The 19,324-nt window shown below is 38.3% G+C and overlaps 1 protein-coding gene across 2 annotated transcripts in view; it reads right to left on the bottom strand.

Annotated features, from left to right (window-relative positions):
• LOC148361487 (protein phosphatase 1 regulatory subunit 29-like) overlaps window positions 1-19,324 on the bottom strand; it is a 183,363-nt gene that overhangs the window by 86,336 nt on the left and 77,703 nt on the right. The gene's annotated exons all lie outside the window — the stretch shown is intronic.

Below are 19,324 nucleotides of genomic sequence, written 5' to 3'. Positions count from 1 at the left end.
GATGGCTTTTCATTACCAAAAACTAAATGATTTAACTGATCAAAATAGTGATGTGATTGTTTAAAAGAATAAAAAGGAAATAACTGGAAAAGTTACATGAGTATGTCTACATGCAGTGGCAAATCAGTCTGCAAACTTTATAAAAAGTTTACAGGACATTCTCAAATTCAACAGGTGGAACCAACTTATTGCCAGAACAACAAGCCCCTGGATTTTCTAGAGTCAAATCTCGCCTGACACGTCTGTTTTTTCTTTCATTAAAAAAGGCCGTTTTTTTTCCTGCCCTCTGTGCCAGTGCTGAGAATCAGCGGCATCCCAACGACTTCCAATTAGCGCCTGGTCCAAATAAATTAAAAGTCATCTGCCATGCCAAGCAGCCAATTAGTCAGCCCGGAAGCGCCGACCCTATCCAAGCCCACTCGCCTCTGGGGAAACGTGTCGGGCTTGCGGGAAAGGGATGTGGGGGATGAAGCTGGTATATTGGGATATTTCTCTCTTTCTCCTTCTTTTTCTCTCTCTCTAATGCGTGGGAACCCGTGAATAATGACGAGGATTAAGCAGACGCACTGAAACTGGACTCAAGGGATGAGAGAGGCAGTCTACAGCTTGTCTGACACTCGAGCTATGCGATAGCTTCCCCGTCCTGGCGACTTCAAAATTAGGTTTAACCGAAGGCAAACAGGGGTTTGGTTTTTAGTTTGGATTATATTGCAAGCAGGTAGAAATAATCACTAGTTGTCTCAAAACATTTCCCCTGGTTAGCTAAATTACATAAACAGTTTGGTCAACACAACTTTGCATGGAATGTATTGCTTAGCATATGGCAGTGATGCTGCTGATGCAAGGGTATGTCAAGTTGAGAGTATTATGTCTGGCTATATGCTTATGTTTATTGCTATAGATGACTATATGCCTCTCAACATTTTATTACAATAAAACAAATAGAATAAATAAAACCAAATGTTCTAGCCTGGTGAATACAAAACAATGCTGTTTGAAATCCCTGATTATGGAACATTGTAGAGACTATATAAAGACGAGATAAATTGATATATCGTGGTGCCATGTTAGAAATGGTAAATGGTCTACATTTATATAGCACTTTTCAAGTCACTGAAGACCTCCCAATGCGCTTTACAGTGTTCTTCACACCCATTCACAGACACACACACTCAGACACTGATAGCCAGAGGCAGCCATGCAAGGCGCATACCTGAGGCATTAAGTCAAGTCGAATCAAGTCATGTTTATTTGTACAGCCCTTGATCACAAAGAGTCTAAAAGGGGCTGCACAGACCACAGATTATTGCAAAGTATGACACCATCCCCTGATCTAAAATCTACATGAGGGCAGGGAAAACCTCAAAAACCTCAACATGAGGAGAATGAAGAAACCTTGAGAAGGGACTGCACATGAGGTTATCCTATTTCCAAGAAGACCAGGCTGCAATGAATGTTGCAATAATAAATAACACACAGATATTGTCAACATAAAATAAAGTTTACTCATATGCTATAGAGTAGAAGTGTGTTTTAAGCTTGGATTTAAACATTTCCACTGAGGTTGCAGATCGAATCTCAGGGGGAAGAGCATTACACAGCACCGGGGCCCGAATGGAGAACGCTCTCGAACCTGCGGATCTTTTCTTGGCTCTTGGGGTTCATTAGGGGTTCAGTGTGAAAAAAATGAGAATTAATAAAGTAAGTCATTTTAATATATGAATAATCATAAGGTGCATAAATTACCAGTAACCCTGTATTTGAAAAACCTAAATAAAATCCCAACATAAAACTCTGAGTTGGGACCATACAATTGTTTAGATCTCGCCTTGGAACTAAAACATAAAAGCTGAACATACTGAGACTGCCCTGAACACCTGAATTGAAACTTTATTGTGGATTTAAAAACACATATTCAGACTTTAGTCTTGATACCCTTACTTAAAACCCAAGCAATAGAATTAATTCTTCTTATTGGAACCGAGACCATAGCTTTGAACCACGTAGTAGAGAAGAGACTCCGGTAAAAGGAAAAAGCCACAAAGTGTTTTTGTGTGAGCTACTCTCGTCAACACGTTTCAATAATTGGACCGCTGCCGTCAAAGCACACTAGGAGGAAATCATCCCGGGCTGGGCGTCATGGAAACCAGCATCTTGCAAAGCATCTGTCACCATGACAACACCCCAAAAAAAACAACAACATATGACCTGCTTGGGCGGCCTCTTGAATGTCAAGCAGTAAGTCCGAGTCCATGCGTGGGCATGTTCAAATGACATACAATAACAAGGAATTTCATGTTTAAAAAATATAAAATGTAAATATATACATTGTAAGCCAAATAAAATTGTTCGCTTACCATGAGAACACTGATACTTTTTCTTCCAATTCTAGACTAAAAGATGAAGTTTGGTCCTGGGAGGGAGGTGAGGCACAGTGGTCTCGTAGGTATGAAGGTAAAACAATATGAAATGGTTATATTTTGTCAATGTTTAAGTTCTTACTCATTCAACTTCACAATGTCGTAGTTTTCTCTTCAAAATTAGGTGTTTGCAGATGCAGAGTGAGGCACGCAATTCTCTTGCCTCATGGCAGAGGCACAGGTGAGAGTAAGGACTGATTTGGCGCACACCTTAGCCCCAAAAGAATTTGTGGTGGAATTTGACAGGTAACAGCAAGTCAAGCCATCCAGTAATTGTTTTCTTGTTGCAAGGAATTTCTTTTCATTACCTGTCTGTTGATGATTTAATTCAGAAGGAGCAGTGCACAAATTTCATTTATAAGTTCAGGTAAAACTTTAAAACATTTGTTCTATGCTATATTTTATGTATTGCTTTTCTTGCCCTAAAATCAAATGATGGATAAGATGCAGGTTCATTTATTTTTAAATCTGACTGTGCCTCACCAGACACAGTCCTCCAAACCTTAATCCTGTTTTAAAAACCTAATACAGGACAGACACTCCCCTACTTACGATCATTCGACATACGTAAAACGGTAGATACGAACATTTTTTTCGGGATTTCAAAAAATATCTGGACATTGCTGTAAGTTAGATTTTGTGTTGTGTGCAGCTTTTTCAGAGTAGAGGACAGTACTGTAGTGCGTACTGTAGTGCTTCTTTCCACCACTACCGGCATGCGGTGGCGCTGTGAGAGGTCACCCAGCATCCGCCCGGAAGTAAAAAAAAATCAATTTCCTCTTCTTAGTAAACATCTCTCCCTCACCTGCTCGTAATACCACCGCTGCCACCAATGTAACATGTTGTTTTGTGTGGGTAATGGATTGCTCCTCGTTCATAAAAAAATACACTTACGGTCTCTTTGGAGCGTGACAACCACCAGCACCCATCTGTTGTAAACACACCGAACTCTCTTCAAAACTAAACTCTCGCGCTCTCCGACACTCTCGCATCAACTCTCGCGACATTCGTCGCCGTACTGCCATCATTCATGCGCACCTCGCATTCTACGCCTATACTATCTTCAGCGCATTAAGAAATTTGACATTTTTATTGTTTAACATCTCGTGCATCCGTTCTATGTGGTTAGTGTAAAGTCTAAAGAAGAGGCGAGCCATTTATTTTGAAATAAATGTGGAATAAGAAAGCTTGATGCTCTTTTTTTTCGTCCACTTTTTACCACGGAGGAGGACCTCTTGAAGCGCGTCCCCCAAAAGTAAGTTAAACTTAACTTTATTTATCTTTATAGAGCATATTATTTATTGAAATGTTAATTTTTTAGTACAAAACAATATAAGTTACTTATACATGCCTTAAACATACTTATATAAACCTTAAACATACAGAATATAGCACTCAAGCAACTTACGAACAAATTTAACTTACGAACGATCGTCCGTAACTCGTTCGTAAATCGGGCGGCGTCTGTACCATCCAATAAACTGTAAGGTTTTTTGTTTTGGTTATTTGTTAAAGTCTAATAATGAATGTCTAAACTTAGAAGGTTGAAAATAAATATGGCTTTTACGTCAAGCCCGAGTGGTTAAAAAAATCAGTTTTTTGAGAAAAAAATCCTTACTTTTATTTGTAACTGAATGATTTTTAGTCAACATATTTGAATAGCTCATACATGGCCAACTTCAAATACTGATGGCGTTGCATTTGTGCCATTGCCAATGGTCAATTTGAGAATTATTTTTAAGTAAAATGGAAAAATAATTGCACAAGGTTTTTTGTCTTGCTTCGTTTTTTATTTGCCATCGCCTGGCAACCCTTGAATCCAAACACAAGTAGGGCGTTCCGAAGGACGGGAATGAATGCACTTCATCAGTGCGGAGACATTTCTATGAAAGAAATATTCCATTTTGTATGCGTGTTGTGTGTGTGTCGTGTATGCATTTGTGTGTATGTCCTTCGGGCTGGTTAATGACCAGTATTAATGAAGCTCCCTATCTCCAGTGCGCACACGCATAATTTAATGCAGACAAACATATGTGCCTGTCTGGATTTGATTGCAAAAGAAAATAAAAGCATCCAGCTGTTTGGAAATGAAGATTTCCAATGCTGAATTTTAGTCAACACGGACAGTAATACTCTGTTTATTGAAAGCAGATTGAGGTGAGCAATCCACCATTATTACAACAATAAATGGAATATAGTACAAGTTGTAGTATAACAACGGTTCATGCATCATGGCTTTATGTACCTGATGTCGGATTTTATGTTCTTATTAGATGCATCCGATATTTCCCACCTGAAAAAGAACATTGGGACTTAGTGGAGTAATGGTCTAAACATCATTCCTGCATTTGGCTTTAAAAGGACACTGTATATTGTTATTATTTATTATTTTTTCCCCTACCGATTTTGGAAAAAGTATTTTTTTTTTCTTCCAAATTCAAACAACAACAAAAAAAATCTTGACCAAAGACTAGTATTTTAGTCTACGTCTGCTTTATCCAAGTATGTGTAAGTGAAAAAAAAGGCTTCGACCATCACATTAGATTTTCATTTCGGTAAAAGTTTGCCGCATACGGATTAAAAACAGCACATGTTTGTGTTTTTTTTAATATATATATATTCAGGAGACGGATTGTATTGTGCGCATAAAAATAGAGTTTGCGACAATATCAACCATGTTTTCATGTCAAAAGGTTGGCATGTATCTATAATAGTAAAACCTGATTCTCATAATATTAATAAAAGGGATTGTTGCATGGTAAATTTAACGTACTATATGTCACTCTTGATAATCGTGCCTGTTAAATTCAAATAATTCAGCAGCAGAAAGCATTTTACCTCATAAATACTTTTTCCTTCACTGAAATCAAGTTCCATTAAAAGTTTGCTGCAAGGAACTTAAATGGGTCTGGTCTTTAGAGGCAAGAAGTTGACTGGTTTGGAGGGGTGCCTTTGAGAAAACGAGTGTGGTAGTTTTCGCCCTCCAGAATAGCGGCAGACGGCCGAGGCGGCAGGTTAAATAGTAAGAAATGAAGAAAAGGCCGGCAGTTTTGGGGAGGGGGATAGTTGATGAAATTGGACGGATAGATAAGAAAGAGCACTAACAACTGATGACGGCTCGTTATAAAAAATGGTCAGGGGCTCATATTTTTCACTAGCTGGTGGAGTTGAAGGACAAAATACCTTTGCAAAAGCATTGCTGCTGAAAGGGCAGACATTTGGAAGTTCAGACATAGAAAAAAAACTACCATTTTCAACATTGTATTTGAAAGATACTATTGATGGTTTTTAAGGTATTGCCAAATGTATTTTTTTTAAATTCAATTAGGCACATAACATGTAGTCGTCCTCCCTGCAATTATGCAAATATGCTTCAAAATATTCCACGTTTTGGGGGACTCGAGACATTTTGTCTCAGAGTTGACCTATCTGCCTTGCTAGCTTCAAAACTGTGACTTTATTGAAAAATAATTTCAAAATGGAGAATATCATTATAAGGCCTTCTCCAAAACAGACAGTAGTTGTAGTTAAAAGCAATACCGCTCATTTCTGCTTTGAGGTAGGAGATTGTGGCTTTTCGTTTATTTTTCGAGGCGTGTGTCACGGTTGGTATAATTTTGTCCATCTATCTCCCCGTTAGTGTCGGGGCTGCCAAAGGCCTTCTTGCTTTTTCTCCTCCTAGTTGGTGCTTGTTGGCTACCCACTGTGTGTGGTTTAGCAGGCTAACCTGGCATTAGTGTACAAAACATTATTGATAAAGGGAAAAAAATGATTGTTCATAAGTTAAACTAATTAATTTCATTTGAAAATTTAGTTTTTTGATCAAATATATACTACAGTGTGTTTCTTAATACATTTAAATAGTTTATATAAACATTGAATTATCCATTCATTTGTTCATTTCTAATTTGCTTTTTAAAATGGGTTACTTGTTACACAAGTCCGACGTCAATGTTGATTGCTTAAAAGTTTACGACATATTTCAATTATCTTAATTCCAAGGAGTCTTTCTATAATGTCCAAGCCTTTATGTTTTTTTTCCTACTGCTGATTAATAAAATAGCATGCCAAGCATTAAAGATCATGCATGGCAGTTATGTTCTAGTTTCAACACGTATTAATGAATGTTGCAGAGGCTGTGTGTGAGCATGTTTGTGTGCGTGTATGTACTCGAGCGGAGTGCAGGGTATCATCCATCCTGATCTCATGTGGACTGAGAGGCTAGCTAAGCTTTTCCTATCAGCTGCCACATAACAAAAACTACGTTGTGTGCGAATGTGTGTGTGTGTTTGTGCGTGTCGTTATCTCTTACCGCCACAATAAACTCACAGTCTGTGTGGCCTCTAGAGAAACGGGATGGGAACAAAAATGAGATAAAGAGTAGCTCACCAATGGTGCAGCAGTGGACTAGGTTCGAAAACCAGTCAGGGGCATTTTACCGTTCACAACCAGTGTGGTTCTTTTTTGTAAGTTCTTAATACATGACAATTATGAATAAAACGTTTCAATAGAATTCAGAACGATTGTATGTTTCATTGAAAAATTTAGTGAGAAAATATACCATGGCAATATCGCCATAATATTGTTTTATGATAGTGTTGGCATTAATCTAAAATGGGGCAGCACGGCCGTGTAGTGGTTAACGCATGTGCGGCACAGTTCTGAGGTCATGAGAACGAACCTCCCTGCGTGGAGTTTGCATGTTCTCCCTGTGCTTGCGTGAGTTTCCTCCGGGCACTCCGATTTCCTCCCACATTCCAAAAAGATGCATATTTGGCCGGTCCAAATTGTCCCTAGGTGTGAATGAGCAAGTGACTTGTCCCTCTCTGTGTGCCCTTGGACTGGCTGGCAACCGCTTCAGGGTGCCCCCTGCCCATTGTCCGAAGATAGCTGGGATGGGCTCCAGCACCCCCGCGACCTTACTGAGGATAAACGGTGCAGATAATGGATGGATGGATAATCTAAAATGCTAAGATAGTATGTAGAGTTGAATATGTAAAGTGTTGTAATATTGAAATTGTGTCAATAATGTGAGTATTCCAGATATAACCATTGATTTTGTTAATTATCACATCAAATAAATTAATTAATGCACCTCATGTTTATCCATTTATTGGAATTTCCTATTTTAACAATTTTCTTTTTGTTTTATTCACTTGTCATCACAATATAGCATTTTTTTTAGTTCTACAATATTTAAATTGTTCTAATTGGTGTTTTGATTTACTCTTGGGAGGGATGCCTTAGGTATTATCAAACAACCAGCAGGATGGAGTTTGAACGAAGGACTGGTGTGAAGCTGGTGTCTAGGGAATTTCTCCCTATCTGTTGTGTTTTATCCCTTTGGTAGCTAAATGAATATCAGCCTTTTTTAAACTCACAGCATTGTTCCATTCTCTCAAGCCTAGAATATTTTTATCTTATTTTTTTAATTGTAATTAAAAAACGTCAACGTAACTGCTCCCTCCACTGATTGTTTTACCTGTCTGGTCTCATTAACCGGATGTTGACTCAAAGGAAGAAAACTTCTGTCCTTCGTCAAAAATATTATTTCATGAACCAGTAAAAAATTGCATATCTGTTGACTCGTTGTGGCGACTACTGGAAAAGCATCTAAAATAAAAACGTTCTGGCAGTTTGGATTAAGATATGTGGTCAGAGATATTGAAGTAACACACATAGGGTGTAGGAGAGTATTGATACAATATCTGTATCAGAGAATATAAGGAGATAATATATTAACCAAAAGATATTGCAATCCGAGGCAGCACGGCGGCGCAGTGGTTAGCACGTGTGCAGGCACAGTTCTAAGGTCTTGGGAACCTCCTGTGTGGGTTCAAATCCAGCTACATGTGCGGAGTTTGTATGTTCTCCCCATGCTTGCGTGGGTTTCCTCCGGGCACTCCGGTTTCCTCCCACATTCCAAAGACATGCATTTCAGGTGGATTGGCCAGTCCACACGGTAGGTGTGAATGAGCGAGCGAGTTGTCTGTCCCTGTGTGCCCCTGCGATTGGCTGGCAACCAGTTCAGGGTGTCCCCCTGCCCACTGCCCGGAGATGGCTGGGATGGGCTCCAGCCCCCCCGCGACCCTAATAAGGATAAGCGGTACAGCTGATGAGATGATAAGATGAGATGTTGTATTCAAAAGTGACCGGCTTAAAGGTGGTGAAACTGCTTTGACCCTTTACAGCTTTATTTAAAGAATGAAAATTGTTTCAAAGGTAAAGTCAAGAGTATAGCAATATCAATGCCTTAACTCACGAATTTTAAAAGGTAACTCTTTTGAGTTGACATATGACTGAAAATTGGTATGTGTAGAAATAAACATTTCCTCTATCAGTTTATAATACAATTGATGAAAAAAATCTTGGTTTTACAAGGTAACACAAGATTACCTACAATTTATATTGACATAATAGCTTGATTAAAACTTGGATTTCAGTTTATACATTGTTGTTGTGGGGAAACATATATAAAAATACTTTTGTAATAATGGATTATTAAAAATTAGAATTGAAATCCAATTTGCAATAGAACAATGAATGTAAATTGACAATGATAATGCCAGTATTGTAACTGTACAGCAGGGGTCGCCGAACTTTTTGAAGCTGAGAGCTACTTATTATTTAATGAGTAGCGCGATATGTAATGCTAAATAACAACCTTTCATGTTAATACTGTATTGTTACTAAGTCATTATTATGTTGTTACAAGGTCATAATTATTAAAACTAGGGTTAAAATTGATCATGAGTTTAAATACACTGATCATGTCAATGATTTCTCCTGGCAGTTAAAAATCACGTTTTCTAGAAAATCAAAATGACTAGCTGGTGAGCTATTTTCTGAACATGAGCTACTCATGTGTTCCCATGGGGCTACATATAAGGGAAAAAAACTGTGGTCATTTTCTCCCATTACAGTAGTTCTTTAAAAAAATGACACATATCCTCATTTCATACTGACTGTCCTACTTCCTGCAGTGAGCAAACTGGCTTATCCCTTATCATCACAACAATCCAAGTATTTGACCCGGCCTAAAATCCTTTCACCAAAACATATCGGACAAATGTCAATCCTGTTAGAGTCTGACCTTTGGCAGCCAGATTTAAACATGGACGAGTCTCTGATGTGACAGCAGCATCCTGTGAAAGGTAGCCGGTCCTTCTTTTGAACGATAGATGGTTTCTATAAGGCAACTCGGTTGGTAGCGACCATGTTGGATGTGTATGTTTATGTTTGCATTGGTGTTTTGTTAGACAAAATTTCCATGCTACGTTAAGACCATAAATGTTTATAAATTGTCATGTTCTGTGGTTTTTGTACTTGCATGTTTTTTTTTTGTCTTTCTGTGGAATTCTATTCTATTCTATTCTATTCTATTCTATTATACTGTGCTCTCCGATGTCTGAAATACATTATTTTACAAGAGTACAACACCAATGGTTTGCCTGTTAAATAAAAGTAAAAAGTTCAAAACAAGTTCAATGGAAGTTTAAAGCTGTACAATTACAATAGATAAATAAACAATTATGTTTTTTGACTAGTGTGCCGAGAATAAGAAAAGAGTTGGGATAGTAAGTAGCTTGCCTCAGTAAGAGACAAAGTTCTGAAATTGTTAAAGCTGGCACTAAGCAGGAAAAAATATTGTCCAGCCTGAAAAGTTAAGTTAAGTTACCTATTCAACCAAAAGACAGTAAACAAGAAATACGACCACGTTTCCCCATTATTCATTCGAAAATGCTTTTGTGTTTATCATCAGATTTGTTTTTTGGGGCTGCTCTACTAAGCCTTAACAAACATGTCCATGGCCTCCTTGTTGACAATTCCTTACTTCTATTGCCCCGAGGGGTAACTAGCAGGTAACCAAAAAAAACCGACTCTTTAAACCTTCAACTTTCATTTGAACAGCTAATAACATAACAGTGTAGACCTAAGATAACATCAAAACGTATTGGTCCCACCTAGTATAGCAGACGGGTAATACGTAATACGAAAACGATCTATGATGACTTTAGTGCAGAAAAATGAACACCGCTCACTACTAGCATGCTAACGGTAGAACTCAGACTACCATGGCTGTCTGAGTGTCTTCAGTCACAGCTCCTTGAAATAACAAAATGTCGAGCTTCGACCCGGTCTCCAAGCGAGCTTCCAAAATGCCATCAGACATCGGCAAGAAGTCGACAAGCGGGCGAGCGAGAAGGGAAAAGGATTTCTTGTCTTTGAAGGTGTCGCTTGAGGAGGTCGCCCAGATAAGAAAAACCCACTTGGGACTCGTACAGACAGACGGCGTCAAAAAGACAAAGCAGACAAAGGAAGAAGGAGACAGGAAGTGTCAGACACACACACACAAGAGATTTCTGTCGGATAACCGCAGAAAAAATAAGGTTGGATTAGAACTTTAATGGAAAGAATTCTGTGCATTGTTCGCTTTGAACAATTGTTAGCTTGGTCTATCTGAACTTTTTCTGGACTTTGGGGGGGATTGGACACAATCATAAATGCGATAAATTGAATTATATTTGAATCATATTTCTACAAAAGTGGAATCTATAACTATAAAGATAACTATACCACGTCATACAAGCTGAATCCATTGCAGGATTGTGCTTGTGGCTTGAATTGCTCGTGTATCGAGCAAATGTTCCCCATATGAAATAAAATAAACTAATTGGCGGGGTTCTGGCAAGAAAGCGGGGAGGAGGAATGAAATGAAATGAAATGATCTGCATTTATATAGCGCTTTTCAAGTCAATGACTTCCCAAAGCGCTTTACAATGTGCTCCACATTTCCTAATAGCAGCCTTGCAGCCATGTAAGGCACTAACCTGCTTATTGGGGGCATTAGGGGTTCAGTGTCTTACCCAAAGACACTTCGACATGTAACACGGAGGAGCCGGGATTTGAACTGGGATCCCTTGATCCCAAGACAAACGCTCTACCTCCTGAGCCATTGTTCAATCGGCCCATATTACAGACATTTTCGCAAAATTCCACGGAGCCTCAGAATTTGTGGAAAGGAATAAAACACTGGAAAAAGTATTGACAAAACGGTCTATATCTATGTCTGCCTGCGGGTATTCAAAAGCTGGCAAAGGCAGATGTCATGAGATCCGTTTTTCAAGAAACGGGAGGTGATTTAAATTCAACATGTATTTGTGATGTATTAAAAAAAAAAAAAAAAATTCTAAAAATATAATTAAAAAATGACTTATACTGTATTTTTGAGGGGCTTGGAACAGATTAGCGCACTTACATTCGAACTGCATCTACTTACAAAGTGTTTAGGTTACAAAGCTATCTCTAGAACAAATTAAATCCTTAAGTACAGGTACCACCGTATATAGAAGCCGCGTTGTGTTTTGTTAAGTTTATTATCGCTTAATAAGGATGGTTCGCAATTTAATCTAAGGGATAGGCTAGGTTGACATGAATGAGATCAAGAGACTGTTGATGATACATACAGTATATTATCGTTGTGGGGTTGATGTACCCAAGTGGGGGAAGCAGAAACTGAGGCAGGGGTGCTCAAAACAAGGACGTTTTTATTTACAAAAACAGAACCAAACTAACAAAAGAACAAGAGGGTACAAAAAAAATGACAGGTCCAAACAAAATCTAACCTGACAAAGTTCAAACCAGAAACAACGCCTGAAACTGAAAAAGGAACTGTAGTGAACAAAGTAACAAACAAACTAACAAGTGGGCACAAAGCAACTGACAAAATGCCCAAACAAGAAACCAGAAACAAAAACCAAACCTGATGCAGCAATGGCAGAGGAAATGCAATTGACCCAAACTCTGTGTGCTGTCAAAAATGTTTATGTAAAGGGTTAGGATAATTAGGGTGTGTCGTGCTCGGACACAGCTGCGCCCAGCACAAAACCCGGTTGGTGCCCTATGGTGGAAGTAGGCATACCAGACTCTAACAACATAAGCACTTACTGTACAATTAAAATAACCTTCACTGTAACTTTAAATAAACATTTTACAGAACCATTTTTTTATTGCCTGCAGTAGTTCGCATGCTCAAACTACATTGCTGATGCTGGCGATGAGCAGTCTTGAGCAGTCTCTAGTTGTAGTTTCTGAGAATGTTTGTGGCCTGGATTTTCCCTCATAGGCGGAGCAAGAAAACTCATTTATCAAAATTGTTGTGTTTAGAGGGTCTCTTTAATGCATTGTAGTGTATTAAAACTGTTGCTAACATCACTTTCCACCCGTCTTTCCATCCTCATACTTTTCCCCATATTTTCCACGGCCATCCATCTCTTTTTGTCTCCGTCGTCGCATTCTCCTCTCCAAGCCGAGCACCGCGTCCCTGAACCTTTTTAATAATAAAGCGGCTCATCCGTCTCTGGCACGCTCCCGCAGGATTCACTCACGGGTCCGCTTTAATGAGATTAGCATGGCTAATTCCTCCACTCGCTAGCTCGCTATCTCGCCGCGGGACGGAGGAGTACCCTAGCCGTAAACCCCGCCTCCTAGCTGAAGCCACCAGTGCAACTAACTGACATGAGGTGGAGAGAAGCGAACAATATGGCGCCAGTCCCGCAAGCAATCTTTTTAGGACGATTTATTAGACAAGCAAAGCTAATGAAAGTAAGCGTGCATCACAGTTACGTTACCCTTGCAGTTTACGAAGAAACTGCATCAATAAAAGCATTGACTTCACAGCTAACATGCTTAGTTATGGTTTAGTATGAATATAGAAATGGTTCCTTTTGCGTCAAAACAAAGTTTCATTGACAGTCAGAGAATTCAAATTGTAATGTGTGTGTGTGTGAACAGGGTTTCTCAACTGTTGGCTCGGGAGTCGGGACCCAAAAGTGGGTCGGGGACCTGTTTTCAGTGGGTCGCCGGCCTTTGCCTTGCCAAAATAATACCAAGAAAAGAAATTTAAAAATAAAAAAGGAGGCTCATTTAAACTCCTTAAAGGTCCTTTTCGTAATTTTGAAACTGTTACTCTCTGCGGCTCCAAGTACGTGAATTTCTTATGCTACACACAAACGGCAGGGCCTAATGCTTAATTTATATTTTTAAGTGAACTCTGATGATTGTTTGAGATCATTCACATTACAAACTAAATGTGACTTGTATGACACCTAATCTTCCTGTGTGAATGAGCCACAGCAAAGACACGTGACGTCACACGCAATGCACTTATGTCTGTGCTTGTGGATTTTAACAGCAGATATGAATTAAATCGAATACGTAGCTTTCCTCCATTGAATGCTGCCTGTGTGGTAAGATTTATATGTAAATATTGTTACCTATCACTAGATGATACCATCGCTTTAAGAATGAACTTGAGCGACATGTTGTGACTCTGCGATGCGATGTTGGCTGTTCCGTGACTTACAAAATAAACAAGTGTTCATCTTCCATGAATGTGTGATTTAATGACATTCCTTGTTTTTGGCCGCCATGGTTGTTGATTTCTCTGCTTCCTCCTGCGTGGAGAAGTGAAGTTTACCGCCCATGAATGACGGGCAGGTTGCATGAATGTTTACACAGTCATCGCATTACAAAATATCAACTATGTATCTGATTTAAGACCACAAATGAAAGTGGCCCGGGTCTTGTGTGAAAAAAGCGAATATGTGTCGATCAGATGGACTTTAACTTTAAGGTCGCGTCAGTGCAAAAGATTCAGATTGTTCTGGACCTAACCTTAGATGCGCTTAAGGAAACTCTTAAGACTCTTTTTCATCTTTTTAGGGGGTTTGAGATGGCATTTGGACAGTATTCAAAACAGGCCCTTTCTTGCATTTACCAATTCAATGCTACACTAAAAAATAAACTCAGGGACCTACATGAACTCAGTCTACAGTCAGATTAGTTGAGAAACACTGTTTTAGAACACATGTCCTATTATTTGTAATTACAACAATATTGCATTAGGAGGATGAAATGTTGAGTAACATTGACAACAAATATTTTCATTTTAGGATTGCGCTATACAACCTACATGCTAATGCTAGCTTCCAAAACAGCAAATAGAGAGAAATATCATCCCAAAATTTGAATGGATATTTCCTAACTATTCTTACAAACATCAAGATGATTTTTTTTTTTTCAATTATGTTTCTTAGATCCTTACAAGAAGTCTTTCAAGGCAAGTAAAAAGTTAGGCATGACTTATCTGTGCTATTAGCAGCTTTAATGGCTGGATTGGGTACTAAACAAACTTAATTTACTTCCTGTTTGAAACTCACCCTTGATTAAAGCGTGCCTGTGCTACTCATCGGAATACATGTATGCTAGTTAAAAATGTAATCAGCATCAGCATTATGATAACAGATATTTCCAGTTGTTCAATCACATTAGGGCAACTATCATTTACAGTTACCATTTGGGGGAATATGTAAATCGAAAAGCCATTGGTTATGCATGCATGCATTGCATAATATTAGCATAAGCCATCATACTAAATACAAAATCAGACAGTGTTACTCAAATGACGGGTTGATTCAGGGAACAGATACAAATTAACAGAAATACATTAAAATGCAAATAGAAATGCCATCACCCTCAAAAGTAGCTAAATAAATAAAAGCTAAAAATGCATACACTAGAAACAACAGGCTTGGACAGGTGGTGGCTGTGGGTGTGTGGTGTTCAAGGTGAACTGACCTCTGCATATATTTATTGATAATGTGAGTCACGCCTCGGCACCCGCTCAAATTTCCTTCGTGATCAGTGAGCTCATTTTTGATGGAACAGCGACCAATTTTTGCAGCAAAGTCAGTGGGCATGAGTCAGACTTGGGTATGCTGGTCAGGTACTTCAGAGGAGGTGTTGGTTTATAGTTTGAATGTCTTGAACAAACTCTCGTTGATTTACTTTTCCTACAGTTGCTGCAGCCTCTTTAGGCAATATGCCAAGCAGTTCTGATTTCCAGAAAGGACAGATGAACTCGTTTTTTTTTTTAGCCTTTTGGCATGCAGTGGCACTGTATGGTATGCTGGTCCAGTATCATTCAAGCAGCCCTGAAAATGATCTCTGCCCAGTCTAAAGGACATTGATGTGTGATATGGTGATATTTTTTCATTAATTCAGTCATTATATTTCCTTCATTTATTAGTTGTAATTAATGCACCTAATAAGTATCCATACAATTAGTTGTATACTCATTGACTTGTTCTTTCACTTGACGTCTCATTATATCCATTCATCTAATCGTCACACAGTCTCTACATCGTCCTAAGTGATGTTCTGATTTACCTTTGGAGGGTATCTTGCCTTGAGACTTACAATAGCAGCTGCACGAATAAATCTGGGCAAACGACTGGCGCTGAGATTTTCCACTCATTTATGTTTCGTTTTTGTCATAGCCCACCATGTTACGCCTTTCTGGTATATAAAAGTAAGCCATTTTAAAAGAGCGCTGCCTGATTCTGTATTCACAAGTCCAGATTATTCAGGTTTATTTTTTTTTTTTTAATTACCTGAGCAGAACTGCTTCACTCCAATATTTGTTTTACCTGTGACGTCTTTCAAACCATAAGTCAAATGAGCCAGTAGTCTGAATTACATATCATCTTCGCTGCCTCTGATTAAAATTATGGTTGTATTATAATAATATTCATTTAAATACAATCGCTGTTGATTGCTCCGTTGTACAGTTATTTTGTAAAAAGAACATTCATTCATTTATACATTCATTTGATAAACTAAACGTGATTTGCTTTATGACCGTGTCGTACTTCAACGTCAACAGCAGCCTGTCAAGGAAGCGGCCACTGAATTCATAGCCATGTCTTCATTCTCTTACGACGCAGATGATTTAGATTTTAATTGCTCCACATTTTATCATGCAGAATCAGCAAGTGTTCGTCTCCCGTTTCAGTGTCTAGAGCAACCCATTAAGAAGGCAAACTAGTTGGTGCTGAATTCTTTGCTACATTTGCCAGTTGTGTCAGGACAGACGATTTTAATATCTCAGATATTTACCATTTAGAATTAGTAAGTGTTTATTTCTCATTCTGTAGGCCCTGTAGGTGAACTGGTCTGACTTGAGGACATCCCACCCTAATGACAAGCTGTGACCCAAATCAAGAAAAATAATACACTTTTCAAATGTATCGAATGAAGTATTGTGAGGTTTAAAGCAGAGATAGTAGTATATTTTTTATAAAAACAAAATGACCAGCAAAACTAAAGCAACCTCTAATACCATATAATCTTGGATATTAGCCAATATCGCGTTTAAGCACTCCCTAAAAATAGCCATATACAAATAGATGTTTGTACCTAAAATATTAAAAAATCCTGACCTAGAGGATAGTTACTAAACTGTGTAGATACTAAAATCAATACACTGGTAAAAAAGCATTTTTAAGCCATTTAATGTACCTTCAAGCAGTGCTCAATGGCAGACACTCTAACGATATTTTCGGTTTTTGCAATCATTTCCCTCTTTGACTTGATCCTTCTTGTCACTATTTTCCCTATTTTTTCCCTTATCACCAACAATTTGGGAGCTATTCAGGGCAGGGAAAGGAAATAACTAACTAAATCACAATAAATTGAGATAAGGTCCCTCTCAAACACAGTTGGGACTAAACAGGAAGAAGAGATCGAGCAGGGCATTATAGTCATCTACTGTGCAATTGACCATCAGTATTTTTCTTCTACTTAGTGCTCTGAGTATCGGTGTGTAAGTGTTTGTGTGAATGGGGGAGTGTGAATCACATTGTAAAGCACTTTGGGAGGTATTCACTGAAAAGTGCCATATAAATACTCACTATTCAGCATTTACCATTATTTTTCCAGGGTAGAGGCCCGCAAGCCACATTTGGGTCCCGAACCACCAGTTGAGAAACACTGCTCTGGGCAGTGGAAAGAATTAATAAAATGAAGTGTTCCATTGTTCCGCCAATGCCTCAAGACCATATTTGATTCAAATTTGTGAGAGGTTTTCTGCTGTAAAAGAACCTGACACCAATAATTTCAAATTCATTTTATCTGACAGGTCGTGCTGAGCTCATTTGAAAAAAAATGAAAAAGCACCCATCGCTGTTCGTCTAATAATACAGAATTTCACTCTTTATAGTGGCTCCTTTGATCTTAATGAGTTTTTAAACTCCCAAATTAGCTCAGCTTTCATTAGTGACTGTGTAAGCGCAAAGTCAACGCTGACAAAAGTGTGTTACTGATAAGCTGTGTGAGAGTATGAACAAGGAAAATGGGAAAAAGACCAAAATTATATTTAATTCAGGGCTTGTTTGGATATGTACAAGCCAAAATTCCATCGATTTTCAACACTACCTTATCTCCACTATCTGAAACTAGTGCATGATTTTGCTCTTAGCTCCACAAGTTATATTTGTTAAAACCATCTTCAAACCTTTGAGTGGCCATTGTTTGATCAATAATGGAGATCCAGATTGATTTTGTGGGAAATCGACAGCAATTAAGACAATGTAGTGTACATGAAAGGGAACACCTCCATCAGTGTAAGTTCCTTGAGTGAATTGCACCGGCTTTGGTCTTACACTGAAAAAAATGTGTATCCACAGGAAGTTTTTCTAGCTTTAGTTCCTTTTTTAATTATATTTACAGCTGGTTTAATCAAAATATAAAAGATAAAAACTGAGTGTGTTTTGAACATGTAAATAAGGAAAATACATTTATTAAAATCTGGTACGGTAGAGGGAAGATAATGTTGCTTATTTCCAATGTATTTCACTTATTTTACCAAAATAATTTCATTCATAATCGAAATTAACAATGGTGGAGCACAAGGGTGCAACAACTAACGACTCTCTTGTTAAGAAAAAAAAAAAGCCCGTTGGCAGACGCTAAAGATCCCTTAACCCAAGAACTAACAATCTCAGTGAAAGTTTCTTACCCAGCCCGTCATCACCCGAAAAATAAACAGCACAAAAGACAGTAAAAAAAAAAACATATTGCCTATATGCAGAAAAATCAATTTTTATATTTGATTACTTTACTCTTATTTTTGCACGTTGTTGCGGCCACACATTATTGTACTATTTGCATCGCACTATTTTCTGATATACTTAAAACTTAGGCCAGTCTTCAACCTTGTAAAGGTTGCCCATCCATCCTTATATTATTTTTTTTCCTTTAAATTATTTATCTTGAAATGCCACATCTATTACAGTTGTAAATAATCCTAACTCCGTTGTTATAAGCTTAAGTGTATTGTTCAGTAGACACTTAAAATAAGAAGAAAAGACCTTAATGGATTCTAAACGTGCAAAGAGAACTGGATAGATCCTATACCTCTGGTAAGAAATTCCAGCATGTTCTAAAGGCCCTACCATTTCAATTTTCTTTTTATTAAATGTCCTAGGTTACAAAAAGAAGATCCCCCTAAAGAGTGTGGAAATTAAACAAAGCAACATGATTGGCCTAAAGTAACAATTATGTGAACAGTGAATATGTCATGTCCTGCACGGTTGTCATGGTGCCCAGCTGGCCCCGCCCCTTGACACCGGCTGACCTGCATTTTCCTGATTACTCCTATGGGTACTTGAACGTGCCTTTTGGAACTGCCCTTTGCCAGATCATTGTTTACCCTTGTTGAAAACCTGTTCATGGCTGTTTGAAACCTGTTTATTCTTGTTGTGCTTGTTGGACTTTGTTGCATTTCGGCGAAACATTCTGAGAGATTCCTGCAAGTTCTTTTTAATCCCGTTAAATGCCTAGTCTGTAGTTTTGCCTGGATTTTAGCCTGCTTTGTTTTGTTTTTGGTCCGTTCGTGTGTTGGACAACTTTTTTTCTCAATTAAAGTGACAGATCGTCTACGCAAATGAGTTCCAACTTCCTGATTCCCGGTCCGTTTCGTGACAGAATAATAATCAAAATACCAAAAAACATTGAAGAAGAATCGTCAAAATAAATCACTTTTATTTCATGCAATCTCCTTT

This window comes from Urocampus carinirostris, chromosome 8, assembly GCF_059441175.1.
Source record: "Urocampus carinirostris isolate Australia breed hairy pipefish chromosome 8, RoL_Ucar_1.0, whole genome shotgun sequence".
Classification (NCBI taxonomy): domain Eukaryota; kingdom Metazoa; phylum Chordata; class Actinopteri; order Syngnathiformes; family Syngnathidae; genus Urocampus; species Urocampus carinirostris.
The sequence above is the reverse complement of the archived record's forward strand: the minus strand, read 5'-3'. Positions and strand labels throughout refer to the sequence as shown.